General features: G+C 44.4%; 2 protein-coding genes across 5 annotated transcripts in view; both read right to left on the bottom strand.

Moving 5' to 3' along the window:
• Nucleotides 1–865, bottom strand: part of CCNY (cyclin Y) — a 256,010-nt gene extending 255,145 nt beyond the window's left edge. Inside the window, exon 1 of the mRNA XM_054716657.1 lies at nucleotides 823–865. The gene's annotated coding sequence lies outside the window, so the exon portion shown is untranslated. The remainder of the gene's footprint in view (nucleotides 1–822) is intronic.
• LOC114227996 (cyclin-dependent kinase 2-associated protein 1-like) overlaps nucleotides 1–19,334 on the bottom strand; it is a 63,689-nt gene that overhangs the window by 14,867 nt on the left and 29,488 nt on the right. The window contains exons 2-3 of one of the 4 annotated variants that reach the window (XR_008556174.1): nucleotides 823–1,032; nucleotides 225–274 (exon numbers count right to left, since the gene is read on the bottom strand). The exons of 2 other annotated variants lie outside the window; for them this stretch is intronic. The gene's annotated coding sequence lies outside the window, so the exon portion shown is untranslated. Of the gene's footprint in view, nucleotides 1–224; nucleotides 275–822; nucleotides 1,033–19,334 lie in introns of those variants that run through there. One more of the 4 variants, XM_054716662.1, reaches the window with a different exon arrangement.

The following is a 19,334-nucleotide window of genomic DNA, read 5'->3' as shown; positions in this document are numbered from 1 at the left end:
TCATTGAATGGTCTTGGTATCCCTGTCAAAAGTTGATTGACAAAAAAAAAAAAAAGTAAATTGACAATAGACACATGGATATGACATGGAAATTTTGGTACCTGGACAAAAGCAGTTTTAAAAAATGATTGGGACAACAGTGTTAGGCAGGTAAGATAGCTGCTAGGGCAGAAGGAGGGGAAGAAGGAAAAAAGGAGGCTAATCTCACCATTTAACAAAGAAGTCCACAATCTTGGAACTTGCCAAGATAAATCACCAGATGTTCTCATAAATTCTGGGAAAAGCCACAACAATGTAAAAGGGAGACATTAAAATCTACTCTATCTAGCAGAGGAACATTTAAACCTATAGAGGGAAAAGTATAAAACCCTTGAACCCCCAACCAGGTGGGATGGTCAGACTAGCTGAGTTGCCCATTTGTTCTTTATGCCAAGTGTATTTTTAATAAATCCACTTTCTTTGCTTCCTTAATAAATTTGCTTGCTTTGTTTTGGCACTGCTTTCTGTCACCCATCTGATTTCTTTCTTGCAAGCATGACAATAGCCAAGGAGGAGAGAGCCCCCTCAGAGACTCAGGTGCCTCTCTGGTAACATCTTTCTGGTGTTGTGACTCGGATCTGACTTGGAGCACTGATTTGTCTGCTCTCACTTTGACAGTGATGCAGGAACACAGTAAGTTTTATTTCCAGCCAGTTAATTCTTTATGCATGTGTATTAGTTTTCTTGGGGATAAAAGGGGAAGCAGTGGCATAAGGAACAACATTGGAATAAGGTTATGTCCATTGACAGATGTGAAGGAGAAAGATGAGTGCCTAGACTCACCTAGGATCTGAAGAAAAGAGGCAATTCCTCCCTCTGGTTTGAGTCTCAAATGTCCTTATGTGAGAAATAGTCTTGCGGAGGTGTCTGGATTGAGCCCTAAGACGTGCAGAGGCCTCATAGGGACTTCCATTTCACTTGTAATCCATTCCAAAGGATGTGCACATAGGATCGCCACCAGAGCTCTGAGCCACCCCAGTTGTTTTAGACCAGCTGGGAGAGAAATCGAGACATGTCAGAGAGTATAGAATGACCAGAGGATAATTGCTTCTGGGAGCCCCACTCACAGACAGTACACAGAGAGCCACTACATCTATTCGTTAGCCCATCTGTCCGTGAACATGACTGCTGAAAGAATAAGTTAAGCCACGGTTTGGCCACTAAACTGCTGCACCTCTCTGTCCCATAAGGCTTTTGGCCTCTCTATCTGCGTTTATACTCTCTTTGTAGGGTTTGCAGGGGAGAAACTTACTGTACGTGCAGGGCTGTGCAATATAGACCTAATTGGGGGCCCCACAAGTTTGCAAGATATTACCCTAGGTTGGGGGCGGAATCCCTTCCCTTGCTTGTCTATATGAACATTTAAGGAAAGACACTGGCCATAAACTATTCACTGACAACTATTATTGTCGTGTGAGCAGAGGCACAGGTAAGACACCTGGTTGAACAATTGAAGCTAAATCTTCAGGTTATTTACCAGGCTGACCAAGGCCCTTTCACCCACCCCATTAATTAGGGAACTAGTTCCATGCCAATTATGGAATGAATGGGATAAAGGGACCTTCTTCGTGTACATACTCTGGGTTCTAATGCCTAACTTTGAGACCTAAAGACAACTTGTTAAATATCTTTAGAAGGCTGATAGGTACAGCAGAGAATGTTGGCTTTGTCCTTCTGAACCTTACCAAGATTTAGGGAGTGTCAATAAATTCCCTGCTTGGACATGGATAAAGGAAGGATTACCCACTCTATTCAGGCATCTGTTATGCATAGCTCCACAGGACCCATGAGAATGGGGGAATAGGCAGGAATGGCAGGTATTCAGACACCCCAGTAGACAAATATATTGGATAGCATTTTTTTTGAGGGAATGAGAGTATTCCAAGAACCTAGAAGGGTCCCCTTTTTACAACTGCTGGTGGGACTAGAAAAACTACAATTCTTGCTCTAGCAGGGTATTTGGCAGGAAAAATGTGTCAGTAACTGGTAGAATTGTCACCTAAATATAATAGGAATGCACCTGGAAGATATAAGACCTCCCTCTGTACAGGGAAGAAGGGGTCAGAGGCAAAGGAGGTTTTTAATTAAATAGGAATAGATTCACCAGGAAGGGCTCAAGCGACTGGCGTGGACTTGAGTCCCCTATCTGAGTGTATAAAATCTATTCCCAGGGCATCCTGATAATTGGAAAGGCCACCCCCACGGCACAGGGTAACTGCAGCCAGGAATTTGGGTTACACAATAAGACTAGTTAATTCTGGAAAACCATGTCTGAGAAGGGACACCATCTCCACATGGTGGAAACAACATAAGAGAAGGAACATGGGCACCCATTCTCTCCTATGATCTCCTCTATTCTCTTTCACATGGAAAACCAAAATTCAGTACCACAAGATTCACCTCTGGGATGCAGCCTAAAGAATTGGGGAGCCAAAACCGGTTTGGCTCAGTGGATAGAGCGTCAGCCTGCGGACTGAAAGGTCCCAGGTTCGATTCCGGTCAAGGGCATGTACCTTGGTTTCGGGCACATCCCCAGTAGGGGGTGTGCAGGAGGCAGCTAATTGATGTTTCTCTCTCATCGATGTTTCTGGCTCTCTATCCTTCTTCCTTCCTCTCTGTAAAAAATCAATAAAATATATATATATAAAGAATTGGGGAAAATTTCACCCTCAGACCTTAAAAAGAAAAAGATTAATTTTCCTTGGTAATATAGCTTGGCCCAAAACAAACTCAGGAACAGGGAGTCTGGCCTGTAAATTGATCTCTGAATTATAACACTATTATCAAATTAGATTTGTTTTGCATAAATGAAGACAACTGAAACAAAATACCTTATATTCAAATGTGTATAGCCCTTTACCAAGACAGGGTTTAAGGAAAATTTGTAGAATGTGTGTTGCTACAATATCAGATGAATTAGAGGACACCTTCCTTACAGCCTTGGCCACACACAAGCCTCTGTCTCTAGAGGGTCAAACAAAACCCATCCCAAAGGTGGAACAGCCTGATTCTCAGCTCACTACCCCTTCCAAAGAACAGCTGCCACTGTTAAATCCTCCCTCCACAGCAGAACTGCCAGCACCTGCTTATAGTCCTGCCACTACCAGGAGCAGAACTTATTATCACCCAAACCCTAACATGATATCTCTGAGGGAAGTAGCAAACAGGGAGCCTGGTGAAGGAGTTGTTCAAGTACATGCTTTCTTTTCTGAAGACCCTAGCAAATTCATTGAGGGGTGTAATCACTTGACATTGATTTACAACTTAACTTGGAATGATTTACAAATTGCTCTCTCCCACTGCTGTACTATAGATGAAAAGCTGCTCATAATAGAAGCTGCAAGGGCCTATGCTGATGAATTAACTGGTTGTCATGCTCAACATCACATACCAACCAGGGGGAGATGCAATTCCAGATCAGGACACTAACTGGGTCTATAAAACTGGGACAGATGAAGGACGAGAGGAAAGGGGCTGCTGGACCCATATGGTTACTTATCTCATAGAAGAGATGAAAAATATACTACTGAGCCTGTTAATTATGACAACATAAAAAGGGTTATTCTAGGAAAGAATGAAAACCTTTCTCTTTTTCAGGAGTGATTAACAAAAGTACACAAACCTCGATCCCAAATCTGTTGAGGACGAAGCATCTGAGGATGGGTTTTATCCAGCAGGCAGCCCCAGACATTAGGAGAAAGTTAGAAAAACTAGCCTTGGGACCCCAGATCCCCCACTGAGTAACTGGTAGAAATAGCTTTCAATGTTTTTAATAACTGAGACAGGGCAAAGGAAGAGCAAAAAAAAAAAACAAAAAAAAAAAACCTGCAGACAAGAAGGACACTGGAAAAGGAGTGATCACTAAAAGGCAGACTGTTCTGGGGGCTGGAGGGTCCCCGGACAAGAACCTACCCACATGATGGCTTTGAAATGAAGGAGTCCTATGTTCCAGTTAGCTCCTACTAAGAACATCAAAATTGAAGGGACAGAGCCTTGGGTGACCCTTAATGTGGCAGGTAAGTCTATTACGTTTCTATTAGATACAGGAGCTGCTTGCTCTGCTCTGACTCACTCACCGGGGCCTCTTTCTTCCCAAACCTGTGTGATCACGGGGGTGAACAGGCATCCTCAACACTACCATTTCTTGTAGATCTGGGATGCTTCATTCCCTAATTAGGGAGGGACATCTTGTCTAGTCAAAGCTTCTGGGTAATTAAAACTGTTAACAAGGCTAAGGTAATTGAAGGAAATTTTTTTTAAATGAGTCTTTTAAAATATTCTACATCCTCCTTCTGGAGGTTCAGGGGCTGCTGCGGCCTGAGAACAATGGGGAATTAATACCACCCCAAACCCTGTGCAGGCGTGGAAGCAGCAGAGGCAACTTTTCCCTCCCCATCTCAATGTGAAGGGAACATGGCACTTTAAAACCGAAGCCACTGGAATACCCAAGTGAGGTAATTCCCCCTGCCTCTTCTCCAGACTTCTAAAAGTGGTCAAGGACATCAAGGAATGATTCTTGTTATCTCTGTTATGCCTCTTAAAAATGTGAGTGTATTTGCCAATTAAAAAAAAACTATTTCTGAAGGTTATTAAATGTATTGCTTTTAGTTATCACTAAAAATTAAGGTTTCTAAGAATTAAGAATTCTAATTAAGTTGGGGGAAAGAGTATGTGGTGTTGGTAATATAGAATTGAAAGTGGTTTGTTTAGCTCTAGCCAGGTTGGCTCAGTGATAGAGCATCAGCCTTCGGATTGAAAGGTTCTGGGTTCGATTCTAGTCAAGGGCACATGTCTGGGTTGTGGGCTCGATCCCCATTGGGGAGAGTGCAGAAGGCAGCCAATCAGTGATTCTTGCTCATCACTGATGTTTCTATCTCTCTCTCCCTCTCCCTTCCTCTCTGAAATCAATAAATAAAAATGTTTTTAAAAATAAAGTAGTTTGTTTTAAAGTTGGTTATTTCTGAATGAGGAAAGAAGAAACAAACTAAGAGGGACTAGGAAAGTTGCAGAGGGATTATGTACATTGAAGAAAGGCTGTGTAGATCACGGGTTTGTGTACATTGTAGAGGGTCTGTGTAAGTTTCAGAGGGTTCATGCAAGTTGAAGAAGGATTGTGTAGAGGTAAAAACCAAAAAGAGAAAGGATTGAGGAAGTGAAAAAGGTGAGAAAGGATTAAAAAAGGGATATGCATATTGCAGAAAGGAAGGACATTGGGAAAAGGGACATACAGGGAAAAAAGGACATTGGAGAAGGAAGCTCAAGATGGGAAAGAAATCAGAAAGAAAAAAAAGACACATAAAGCAAAGCACTTTTGACAGCAAAAAAAATCTCCCCCATAAAACACGATAAAGAAATTTTAGGAGTACTCGTAGGACATAAAAAGAAGGTTTTTCTTTTTCCTTGCTGTAGCTTTCCACAATTTAAGAGAAGCACCAAGACTGTTAGCTCCTCTGGTTCAAATAGCCCCTCTCTTCAAATTGAGGGACAAGATAAGCTACTCTCAAGACTTCATTCTTACATACACACCCCTCCTCCCATCTGGTTTACAACTCAGGAATAATGAATAGAAAGTTCCCTCCACCTTCCATGCCCTCTTTAAACAAGCCTCTTTTGAACTCTTCATAACTTTTGTTCTAAGAATGTTTTACAGACTTGGGGAAAATACTGATAAGACACCTCCTTAGGACATCTGTTGGACTATCTCCTGAAGAACTAGCAAAGATAACCCCCCTGAGGTCTGCTCAATGTCACCTAGCAATAGCAGCAGCCCGAAAATCCCTCTCCCATACTCGTCCAAGACTTTAAAAGGGGGTTGGGGGTGGGGGGAGAGGCAGCTTTTGTTCTTTGCCTTTGCATTGATTAGCAATGTGCCGGTCCTTTCCCTTTGGGGGAAGTAAAATAATCTTTCTCTCTGCATCTATCTCTTCTTTCAATTGTGAATTCTTTCACAGCCCACACTGGCCAAAAAACCTAACATTTTGGTGGCCCTTACCGGGATAGAGTTAACTTCTCTTTTCCTCCAACTTCTCTGTCTCTGGAAGTGCAGACTGGTGCAGCCATTACAGAAAACAGTATGGAGTTTCCTCAAAAAATTAAATAGGAACTGCCATTTGACCCAGTGATCCCACATCTAGGAATATAAGAAACCCAAAACACTCATCAGAAAGCCTGTTAAAGGAGTTGTTTGGATGCGTGTTCCCTTTTCCATGTCTAAGCTAGCCGTTTATAATTTCTGTTAAGGGCCAAGCACTTTATCGATGCATTTTATCCAACTGACAGCCTCAGGTATTAGGAAAGTTACCAAAACTAGTCTTAGGACCCCAGAACCCCACTGGTAGAAATAACTTTCAGTACTTTTTTAAAAACATTGATTTCAGAGAGGAAGGGAGAGAAAGCTAGAAACATCAATAATGAGAGAGAATCATTGATGGGTTGTCACCTGCAGGCTCCCCAATGGGGATTGAGCCCACAACCTGGGCCTAGACTGGGAATCAATCCCCAACCTCCTGGTTCTTAGGTTGATGCTCAACCACTGAGCCACGCTGGCTGGGCACCTTCAGTACTTTTTAATATATATATTTATATATATTTAAACAAGCCTCTTTTTGTATATATATATATATATATATATATATATATATATATATATATATATATATAATTGATCTCAGAAAAGAAGGGAGAGGGAGAGAGAGAGAAACATCAATGATGAGAGAGAATCATTGATTGGCTGACTCTTGCACACCCCCTCCTGGGGATCGAGCCCACAACCCAGGCATGTGCCCTTGGCCAGAATCGAACCTGGGACCTCTCAGTCTGCAGGCTGATGCTCTAACCATTGAGCCAAACCAGCTAGGGCCCTTCAGTACTTTTAATACCTGAGACAGGGCAGAGGAAGAGCAAGAAAGCCATTTCATAGAAACAAATGACTCAGTTTTAAGCCATGTGTCACCTCAAGGGCCGTGCTTCATCTGTACTTGGGAGGGACTGTCTTGGGGGCTGGAGGGTCCCCAGGATCAGAATCTACCCATACAATGGCCTTGAGCTGATGGGGTTCAATAATCTTATCACCCCCACTAAGAACATTACCATTAAAGGGAAGGAGCCAAGGGTGGCCTTCGATGTGACAGGTATGCTAATTAGATCTTATTAGATGTGGGGGCTGCTTGCTCTGCTCTGACTCTCTCACCTAGACTTCTCTCTTCCAAAACCTGTTTGATCACTGGGGTGAATGGGCATCCTCAATGATACCCTTTCACTCTACCCCTTCAATGGCAGCCTTTGGAATCTCACTTTTAGTCATGTCTTTCTAAGCCCCTGGGTAATATAATTAAAGAAAATTTATATTTACAAACTAATTCTTTGAATGTCTGGCAGCAACTTAAAAAGGACATGTAAGGATTTAATCCCTTTCATTGTGTAGAGGGCCTCCTGGGAAGGCACCTGAGCATTCTATATTGGTCCCTCTTGCCCTTTAGGCCAAGAGGGACCCTCTTCTCACAATTCAATTGCTCACAGCTGTTGCCTGAGCTTTCTGTTCATGTCGAGGTTGAAGTCTCGTGATGACGGGTACCATGGATCTGTCTCTTGCCCAGTGGGGCGAGCTGGGCCCTCCCTGGAGAAGAAACCCGGGTTCCCCAAGATATGTGATCAGTGCCAGGGCCCCGCCAGCAGGCGAGGGGATCCCAAGGCAGGTGCTGGGCGTGGAGGCCACGGGGGCATAGGCTACCAAGGAGACAGAACTGAACCTCACATCACCCTGCTTGGCCCTGGAGGATGGCTGGTTAGCCAGAGACAGGTAAGATTCCTCAGGGAAGGAACAACCTAAGACAGGCACAGTCACAGAGGGGCCACCAGGAGAGAACCTGGGGGTCAACAGAGGTGGGGCACAGACCCTCACCCCCCAACTTTGCAGGGGCCTGAACACTCACCCCTTCTGAAGGAAGTCTCCTGCCCCCAGGGCTGCTTAGCTTCCCATGCCCAGCTCAAATCGGGACCCGGGTAACAGACAGAGACTTGGCCATCAGCAGCTGCCCTCTCACTCCAAAAAGAATTGTTTGAGTTGTCTTGTACCCATGGTGTGGGGAAGTGGGTTTATGATATCTAAACCCAGCCTACCACCAGGAATGCTCAGGACCTACTCAAGAAGGCAAATAATCCTTTCCACTAATATTTACAGGGTAAAATAAGATTGTTGTTAGAGTAATAAATTTGAAAGTAAAATAGTAATCAAGTTTTCAGGCAAATTTAAATTGGCTAGTTGAAACAAGCGAATATTCTAGAAAAATTAATTGTACTATACAAAAAGGTGTTCCTAAAGTGTTAACTAAAATTTTTATTGGTAGTTCATCTCATGATAAAATTGCACATCATGTAATGAACCTAAAACAGTAATATTATAGTGCAAAAAATTAAAATTTAAAAGCCATCAAGACTACATTATAAAATTTTCAAAAGCCTCCTAATATTTAAATCAAAAAAGGGGGATAGTAGAAGAATATCATGTAAGGAAAAATATCCTGTAAGTAAATTACATCTAGAAAATTAATTGTAAGGCTGAAAGCAAGACACCCATGAAAAACACACAAGGTGTCAAAACAAGCCAGAGGAACATCATTTGGGCAAAAAATGAAATAGGATCCCAAGTCAAATTTATAGAAAATATTCCGTTATTAACTTTTGGTCGAGAATATGTTTGTATATTTTCAGAAAACAACTCTGAGACCATGTGGATTCCAGCAACAGAGAGGAATCGACAGGACTACTCCAGCCATGAAGACAGAAGAGAAGCAGTCCAGAGATGGAAGACTCTAACGTCACCTTGCCATACTAGCAGTCAGCAGATGTGCGTCACTGCAGGTTGCCCAGGACCAAACCAGAGAGAGTCGAACCTGCATTACCACCATTTGTCCACCATCCAGAACTGAAATGTCATTGCTGACATGTACACATAAGGAACTGTTTGACATTGAAATTGGGTCTCAAAAGAACTGTTGGCCCAGAAAGAAACTCACTACAGACTGATTCATTTGCCTTTCAGCATAACCATTATTGCTTTTCTCATTTTCAGTTCTTATAAGTGTATTTCTAATAGCACATGATCTCACTCATCTAGGGGAAATAATGAACAACATAGACTGATGAATGGGAACAGACCCAGAAACGGGGAGGCATGGATCAGACTGTTGGGACTCAGAGGGAGGGTAGGGGAGGGTGGGGGTAAAGGGGAGAGATCAACCAAAGGACTTGTGTGCATGCATATGAGCCTAACCAGTGGTTAAGGACAACAGGGGGGTGGGGGCATGTGTGGGGAGGGGTGTGGGATGGGAATGGGGGGATGAGGACAAATATGTGATACCTTAATCAATAAATAAATTAATAAAAAAATAAAGAAATAAATAAAATTTATAAAAGTAAATCCATTTAAACACTCCAAATTCTCCTAGAGTGCAGGATCTGTGACAATGTTCTTGCAAAAGCTGCAGAAGCAGCAAGGAGGAGGGCGCTGCCCCTTGTAAAGAAAAGAATGTGATGCTTTTGAATCCAAGCACCTGGAGGCCTGGAAGCACAGTCCTGGGAACAAGCTGTGGGGACTGCTACTCCGCCCCCTCCAGCCAGCCCCCCATCTTTTCTCCAGCCTCGTAAAGTTGTCAAGGTCATGTTATCCCTGTTACAAAATTTATCAGGAAAATCCTCCTATCTAATAAAAGAGTGATATGCAAATTAACCATCACTCTAAGACACAAGATGGCTGCCCCCATGTGGTCAAAGATGGCTGCCCCCATGTGGTCAAAGATGGCTGCCCCATGGGGACACAAGATGGCCACCACAAGATGGCCTTCAGGGTGACCAGGCCAGCAAGGGAGGGCAGTTGGAGGGGACCCAGGCCTGAAGGGGAAGGCAGTTGTGGGTGATCAGGCAAGCAGAGAGGGCAGTTAGGGGTGACCGGGCTGGCAGAGGAGGGCAGCTGGGTGTGACCAGGCCTGCAGGGGAGTACAGTTAGGGGTGACCAGACTGGCAGGGGAGGGCAGTTAGGGGCAATCGGGCCGGCTGGCGAGCAGTTAGGCGTCGATCAGGCTGGCAGGGGAGTGGTTAGGGGTGATTAGGCTGGCAGGCAGAAGTGGTTAAGGGCAATCAGGCAGAGGCAGGTGAGCAGTTGGAAGCCAGCAGTCCTGGATTGTGAGAGGGATGTCTGACTGCCCCTTTAGGCCGGATCTCCCCTAAACGGGTGGTTGGACATTCCTCAAGGGGTCCCAGATTGGAGAGGGTGCAGGCTGGGCTGAGGGACACACACACCCCGTGCATGAATTTCGTGCACCAGGCCTCTAGTCTATACTAATAAAAGGGTAATATGCTAATTAGACTGGACATCTTCCGGACATCCTTCTGGACAAAGCCATGGTGGTGGGGGCCAAGGCAGAGGAGGGCAGTTAGGGGTGATCAGGCCGGCAGGCAGAGATGGTTAGGGGTGATCAGGCAGGCAGGCAGGTGAGTGGTTAGGAGCCAGCAGTCCCAGATTGTGATCTTGTGTGATTGGGCCTAAACCGGCAGTCAGACATCCCCTGAGGGGTCCTGGATTGGAGAGTGTGCAGGCCGGGCTGAGGAACACCCCCCACTCCTGTGCACAAATTTCGTGCACTGGGCCTCTAGTGAATAATAATTGGCTTTAAAATCTCATAAAGTTGTTAAGACAATAAATAAATATAACTAAAATAAAGGGTTTTTGATAAAGGATTTTAGTAATAATTATATATGCCTATATATAGTTTTCCAAAGTCTTTGGTAAATTAAAAAATGTTGAAATATAGCTGGGTTAAATAACTAAAGTTATTAAACATGTAGATATTTTTAAAATAACATGAAATACTGAAACACTGCTAGATAAGTCTTAATTAAGTTTGCCTGCTTTTAGCTTTTTATTGCAAAAAGTCTATAAAGTGAATTTGAAACTATTATATAATGTCTTGTATTTTGTTGAAGGTGTGTTTTCTTGAAAGTAAGAGTATATTTAAAATGTGTTCATAAACATCAATCTAAGGAATGCTGGTATTTACTTTCGGTTATCATTGGAAATTGAGATTTCTAAGAGTTAAAAGTTCAAATTAAGTTGAGAAAAAAGTATATCCTACCTAATAATAGAGTAATATGCAAATTGACCGTAACTTCGCTATGCCCACGATTGGCCAGGAGGCGCGGGGGGGCGGGACTCGGGGTGGCCGGGGCGGCCGATTGGAGACGCTGGGGTGCGGCCTTGGGCAAAAGCGGAGAGCCTGCGATGGATGGCAGGCAACTGGCTGTTGGCTCCTGCGACAACCAGAGGCTGACCAACTGGAAGTCAGTGCTGGACCCTCCCCCAAGCAAGCGGTTAGGGGCAATCAGGCAGTCAGAGGGGTTAGGGGAGATCAGGTAGGCAGACCAGTGGTTAGGGGTGATCAGGTAGGCAGGCAAGTGGTTAGGGGAGATCAGGTAGGCAGACCAGCAGTAGGGGTGATCAGGTAGGCAGACAGACCCTCACTGGGCTGGCCCCGCCCCCAAGCAAGGTGTTAGGGGCAATCAGGCAGGCAGGCAGAGTGAATAGGGGTGATCAGGTAGGCAGACCAGTGGTTAAGGGTGATCAGGCAGGTAGGCCAGTGGTTAGGGGCAATCAGGTAGGCAGACAGCCCCTTGCATGGCTGGCCCCACCCCCCAGCAAAGAAAGAGGGAGGCTCAGGCCAGCCAATCCATTGCACCCCAGCCTGTCGCCTGCAGAGGGAGGCCACCGGTGGCAGGGGAGGGGAGGCAGTGCTGCACAGATGGCAAGCAGTGGCAGCGGTGGGGGTGGGGCCAGCTTCCTGCAGACCAGGGAAGGAAAGACCCGATAGGCCCTGATCTCAGGCCAGGCCTAGGGACCCTAACCGAGGGGTCCCGGATTGTGAGAGGGTGGTTGGGCTGAGGGACGCCCCTGAGTGCATGAATCTTCATGCACTGGGCCTCTAGTGGGTATAATAATAGATGATAAAGTATAGAGACACATTTTTGCAGGACAAGGATTGAAGTTGAGTTATTCTAGTGATGATTATTTCTAAGTAGATAAAAAGGTTTGTGCAAATTTTAGAAAGGTTTATAAAAGGTTGTGAAGGTTGTAAAAGTTTTAAGTTGATAGAAAAAAAGCCAGTCAGGCTCCAGTCCCCTTCCTTGAGCTAATTTCTTTTTGAAGGACCTAGGATTACTTCCATTACACTTTCTCTTGATCTTTGTTGGTGTGGGGAAAGCCTACCTACCTGTATGGCTGCAGAGTAAGTTCTTTCTCAATACATGGCAATCCTATATAATAAAAGGGTAATATGCAAATAGACCGAATGGCAGAACAACCAAACAAACAATCAAAGCGTAATATGCTAATGATATGCTAAGGCTGCTCAACCATTCACTATGACATGCACTGACCACCAGGGACAGACAGTCAACTGGTCCACCAGTTGCTATGATGTGCACTGACCACCAGGGGGCAGATGCTCCCACCGGTAGGTTAGCTTGCTGCTGGGGTCTGGTTGATCAGGACTGAGTGAGATGGACCAGACACACCCTGGAGCCCTCCCACGGTCCCTCCCTGGCCCTATTGTGCACCAGTGGGGTCCCTCAGCCTGGCCTGCGCCCTCTCGCAATCTGGGACCCCTCGGAGGATGTCGGAGAGCCGGTTTCAGCTTGATCCCACAGGCCACTCCCCTTGGGAGGGTGACAGACGCAGGGCTCATGTCTGGTGAGCACTGTTGCGGTAGCGCGAGCCTCTCCCGATTGGGACTGATTGGGCGTGAGCCCACGGCAGACACAGTGGGGCCAGGATGAGCGGGAGTGGCAGGTAGGAGCTGCAGGTTTCGGCCCAATCCCTGCAGGCCACCCAGAGGGACCCCACCCATGCACAAATTTGTGCTCCGGGCCTCTAGTCTATATATATGTAAGGCTAATAGGCAAAGTGTCCCCTCGGGAGTTTGACTATGAGACCGGAAGTTTGATCGCTTGCTATGACATGCACTGATCACCAGGGGGCAGTGTGGAACATGGCAGGCAACCAGCGGCAGAGGCGGGTTTCCAAGGGAGCGAGGGAAGGAGGAGGCGGAGAGGCGAGAAGGCAGGGAACCTGATAGGCCCTGATTGCTGGCCAGGCCTAGGGACCCTACCCATGCAAGAATTTTGGGCACTGGGCTTCTAGTCTATATATATAAAAGCCAAAGCAACCATTATGACCAAATGACCGAAACAACCAGTCGACCAGTCACTATAATGTGCACTGACCACCAGGGGGCAGAAACTCAATGCAGGAGCTGGCCCCTGGTGGTCAGTGCACTCCCATAGGGGGAGCACCACTCAGCCAGAAGCTGGACTCATGGCTGGCGAGCACAGCTGCGGCAGCAGGAGCCTCTCCCGACCACAGCAGGTACAGCGGGCCAGGATGAGTGTGAGCAGCACGGCGCCTGCTTGGGCTCCTCCCTGGCCGCCTGCTGCTTGGTGCACTGCTACATCCCCTGAGGGGTCCTGGATTGCAAGAGGGCACAGGCCAGTCTAAGGGACCCCCCTCCCCCTGCACGAATTCATGCACCAGGCCTCTAGTACTAAATAAAAGGTAAACCTGTCCTCTGGATATGGAGTCACCCATCCACAGGACCATCCCCAGACAACACCTAGGTGATGAGGTCTAGTGAGTCAGGCCCTGACCACACTTGATGTTTGAAGAAACACCTTCTCTCCTATTATTTCTAACAACCCCACTTTTGTCATGTCACCTGTGTTTCCAACTTTTCAGGGAACCAAAGCGGCCCACCCAGGCACCCTCCTGTTGCTTAAGTCCTTAAATTGGAGCCTAGACTTTGTTTCCACCATCACAGCCCTTAACACTTTCATTGAAAGTCTCAACAGGTGAGATGGGAGAAAGATGGCGACCGGCAGGAAGGTAGGGAGAGAGAGATTGTGAGTGAGGAACCCATAGAGGAGAGTGTAGACGTGTGTGGTGTGTGTGTGTATGAGCTAGGGTCAGTTAGATTCTGCAGGTCTTCCAAGGGGCTGCCTAACCGGGCAGTCCTAGACGGCGGAGCCCCACGCACAAAGCGGACACTTCTCCGCGGCTGGTGCGGACGCGGAGACCACGCCATCTTGATAAACAGAGCTGCCTGAGACTCGGATCCTGGCTTCTGACACAAACCAGGACCCTGCAGCCACTGGGACAGAGAACTGCTATCACAGCTTCAGACCAACAGACAACAAGAATCCAGACTTCCCAGCAGATTTCCGTGAGTCAAAGAGCCTATTCCCCTCCCCGCAGGCGCGCGGATAGCGCCATAGTAACTGATAGATCTGCCCCTCGCCCAAGCTGCAGAGAACCCTCAGCCTCGTGATAGCACCAAAGTAACTGATAGACCCGCCCCTCACCCAAGCTGCAGAGCTTTGCACAGGGACGCGCTCCCCCTTGGGGAATTTGGCACGCAGGACAGAAGCAGCTCCCCTTTGGGGAAATCTGACAGTGCGCACAGAGGGCTCCCCTTTGGAGAATTTGGGGGAATTTGGCTTGCGGGTCACAGCTCCCCTTCGGGGAATCTTAGAGCACGCACAGAGGGGCTCCCCTTTGGGGAATTTGGAGCACAGGACGGACTCCGCCCCCCTTCGGGGAGCCTGGGAGAGTGCACGGAGGCAGCTCACTTTCAGGAATTTGAGAGTGTGCGAAGCCCTAGTCGGTTTGGCTCAGTAGAGAGAGCACACACAGGACGCAGCTCCACTTCAGGGAATTTGGCACGCCGGACACAGCTGCCTGGGATCCCTGACTCACAGCGCATTCACACTAAGAGCCAGTGACCTCAATTGTTGGTGCATGCACACACAGGGACCCTGATTCTCAATGAGAAACTGCACAAGGCAACAGAGACTCTGACACTCGAGTCTTGGTGCAGACACAGGGAAACTCTGACTTCTGGCACATGCTAAGGATCTCATTTTCGGCACATACCAACAGTGTGGTGCAGACAGGGCCCCTGATTCTAAGTGTGCACACGAGACCACACGGAACACTGGGGACACTGACCCTGGGCAAGTCTGGTTCCCACCAACCAAAGGCAGCCACACGTCCTAGTGTCAGAGCACTTCAGTGAAACTCGGGTGGAGCGAAGTCCCCGCAGCACACGGCCCAGGTCCACGCAAATGGAAGCTTGAGCTTTCTGGTGATAGCCAGAATGGGGAAATGAAATAACTCACAGAGGAAAGAAAATATGGAGTTGCCAAGAAAGGAAATTAGTGAAACTGAAGCTTGCAACATGACCGAAAAGGAGTTCAGAGTAATGGTCATGGAATTTATACATCGGATGGATGAGAAAATCAACAACTTATGCAAGAATCAGGAAGAAATGAAAAGTGATATAGCTACAATCAAAAACACCATGGAAAGTTTCAACAGTAGACTACAGGAAGCAGAGGACCGAATTAGTGAGTTAGAAGATCAGGTACAGAAACAAGCTCAGTCTGAACAGCAATTGGAGAAAAAAATTAAAAAGCAGGAGGAAAGCCTAAGGGAACTTCGGGACAACATGAAACGAAGTAACATGCATATAATAGGGCTGCCAGAAGGACAAGAAGAGCAGCAGGGATTAGAAAATCTATTTGAAGAAATAATGACAGAAAACTTCCCAGATATGGGAAAGATAAAAGTTACGCAAGTACAGAGAGTCCCAAGCAGGATCAACCCCAAAAGACCCACACCAAGACATGTCATAATTTCAATGGCAAACATAAATGATAAAGAGAGAATCTTAAAGGCGGCAAGAGAGAGACAGAGAGTTACCTACAAAGGAACACCCATCAGATTGTCAAATGATTACTCAACAGAAACACAACAAGCTAGAAGTGAATGGAAGGAGGTATACAAAGTGTTGCAAAGCAAAGGACTGAATCCAAGAATACTATATCCAGCAAGACTATCAATCAAAATTGAAGGGGAAATCAGGAGCTTCGCAGACAAAAAAAGGCTCAGGGAGTTTATCACCACCAAACCAGCAATGCAAGAAATGCTAAAGGGAATATTGTAAAAAGAAGAAATAAACAGCCGAAGCCGGTTTGGCTCAGAGGATAGAGCGTCGGCCTGCGGACTGAAAGGTCCCGGGTTCGATTCCGGTCAAGGGCATGTACTTTGGTTGCGGGCACATCCCCAGTAGGGGGTGTGCAGGAGGCAGCTGATCGATGTATCTCTATCATCGATGTTTCTAACTGTCTATCCCTCTCTCTTCCTCTCTGTAAAAAATCAATAAAATATATTTAAAAAAAAAAAAGAAGAAATAAACAGGTAAGAAAGAATACAGACACAAAAATAGATATGACTACAAACAAATACCTTTCAGTAATAACTTTAAATGTAAACGGACTAAATGCTCCAATCAAAAGACATCTAGTGGCTGAATGGATAAAAAAACATGACCCATATATATGCTGTCTACAAGAGAACCACCTCAGAACAAGAGACTCACACAGATTGAAAGTGAAGGGATGGAAAAATATCTTTCAAGCAAATGGAAATGAAAAAAAAGCTGGGGTAGCAATACTTATATCTGACAAAATAGACCTCAAAGTAAATGCCATAACAAGAGATAAGGAAGGCCACTTCATAATACTAAAGGGAGAAATCCAACAAGAAGTAATAACTCTTGTAAACATATACGCACCCAATATAGGAGCACCCAAATACATAAAAAAAACTCCTGGAGGATATCAAGGGAGAGATAAATAGCAATACAATCATAGTAGGAAACTTTAATACCCCACTATCACCATTGGACAAATCCTCTAAACAAAAAATCAGCAAAGAAACAGCAATCCTAAATGACTCACTAGACCAGATGGAATTAATTGACATCTTCAGAACATTTCACCCCAAAGCCACAGAATATACATTCTTCTCAAGTGCACATGGGTCATTTTCAAAGATAGACCATATGCTGAGTCACAGGCAAAGTCTCTTCAAATTCAAGAAGATAGAAATTATATCAAGCATCTTCTCAGATCACAGTGGCATAAAACTGGAAATCAACTACAATAAAAGCAATCCAAAGAAATCAAACATATGGAGACTAACCAGCATGCTATTAAACAAGGACTGGGTCACCAGAGAGATCAAGGAAGAAATAAAAAACATCATGGCAACAAATGACAATGAAAACACAACAATCCAAAATCTATGGGACACAGCAAAAGCATTCTTGAGAGGGAAGTTCATAGCTCTACAAGCCTATTGCAAAAAACAAGAAACAATGGTAATAAATTACCTAACCCTACAACTCAAAGAGCTAGAAAAAGAGCAGCAAGAAAAGCCCAGTGTAACCAGAAGGAAGGAAATCAGAGCGGAGATAAATGACATAGAGACCAAAGAAACAATACAAAAGCTCAACAAAACCAAGAGCTGGTTCTTTGAAAGGATAAACAAGATTGATGGACCTCTAGCCAGGCTCACCAAGAAGCAAAGAGAGAGGACCCAAATAAACAAAATCAGAAATGAAAGAGGTGAAATAACAACAGACCCCGCTGAGATACAAGGATTGTTACAAAATACTACTAACAATTCTATTCCAACAAACTGGACAACCTGTAGGAAATGGACATATTCCTAGAAAAATATAACCTTCCAAAAATCAATCAAGAAGAATCTAAATAGCTCAATAGGCCAGTAACTATGGACGAAATTGAAGCAGTCATCAAAAAGCTTCTGGCAAACAAAAGCCCGGGGCCTGACGGCTTCACAGGAGAGTTTTACCAAACATTCAAGGAAGAACTAAAACCTATCCTCCTCAGACTATTCCAAAAAATTCAAGAGGAAGGAACACTTCCAAGCTCCTTCTATGAAGCCAGCATCACCCCTAATACCAAAACCAGATAAAGACAACACAATGAAAGAGAATTACAGACCAATATCCCTCATGAACATAGATGCCAAAATCCTCAACAAAATTCTAGGAAATCAGATCCAGCAGTACATCAGAAAGATCATACACCATGACCAAGTAGGATTTATCCCAGGGATGCAAAGATGGTACAATATCCGCAAATCAATAAACGTGATACATCACATAAACAAATTGAGAGATAAAAATCACATAGTCATATCAATTGATGCAGAAAAAGCATTTGACAAAATACAACACCCTTTCTTAATAAAAACTCTCAACAAGGTGGGAATAGAAGGCTCATACCTCAACATAATAAAAGCTATATATGATAAACCCACAGCAAACATCATACTCAATGGACAAAAACTGAAAACATTTCCCCTAAGAACAGGAACAAGACAGGGATGCCCACTCTCACCTCTCCTGTTTGACATAGTACTGGAAGTATTAGCCATTGCAATTAGACAAGAAGAAGAAATAAAAGGCATCCAAATTGGAAAAGAACAAGTAAAGCTGTCTTTATTTGCAGATGACATGATATTGTACATAAAAAATCCGAAAGACTCCATCAACAGGTCTTCCTGCCTGGTATTTGGGAACTTCTCTCCCTTTTTTTAGTCATCTTAAAAGTAATCAAAAACAAAAATCTTATGTCTTCTCTACAAAAATTAATAATTTAAATCTTGTGTATGGTCTTTATGTATGTGGTGTGTTTTTTGCTTCTGATGGCACTACTAGGATATAATAGCTCATTGGCCAACAGAAAATTAAGCAAGATCCTATGGTCTAGACAAAATAATATTAAGACCGGTTTAAGTTTAATTAATATCTTTTAAAGTTATTACCATAAAACTATACATTTATTTTACCCTAGATTTATAAAAGATTTACAATATAATATTTTGGTTAAGTATATTTGACAACCCTCCCAAAGTTTAAATTTCAAAAGGCTTTTTTAATAGAAAAATGACTTTAAGTTATTACTATGGGCCCTGAAATACCTCAAGGACTTATTCTCTCTCCTAAGTTTCAAACTAATTAAGACTACTTAATATGCTGGAAAAATTAGATGGGAAGCTTTACCAAATAAAAATTTAAAATAATAATAACTATAATTAATTGTATACATTATTTTATTAAAATGAATGTTCTATAAATTTCAGTCTACACTGAGAAGGAACATACAAAGATCCAGAGCCAAGTTCAAACAGGAAATTCTCAGGAGTAACAAGTATCCTGTCCATAACAGTGGACAAGCCTAGCATAATAGTTCCCTATTGGAGACATCTGGTGGTAGTACTTCAGATGTTTGTGATCCACACATTGAGGAATTTATGAATTGTTTCCAGTACTCAATGTACACTTCTAATAAGCTATGTGCAGCATTTTAAAATCTTGCAT

Source organism: Eptesicus fuscus, chromosome 5, assembly GCF_027574615.1.
Source record: "Eptesicus fuscus isolate TK198812 chromosome 5, DD_ASM_mEF_20220401, whole genome shotgun sequence".
Taxonomy (NCBI): domain Eukaryota; kingdom Metazoa; phylum Chordata; class Mammalia; order Chiroptera; family Vespertilionidae; genus Eptesicus; species Eptesicus fuscus.
Note: the sequence above shows the minus strand (reverse complement) of the source record. Positions and strands in the feature narration are given on the sequence as shown.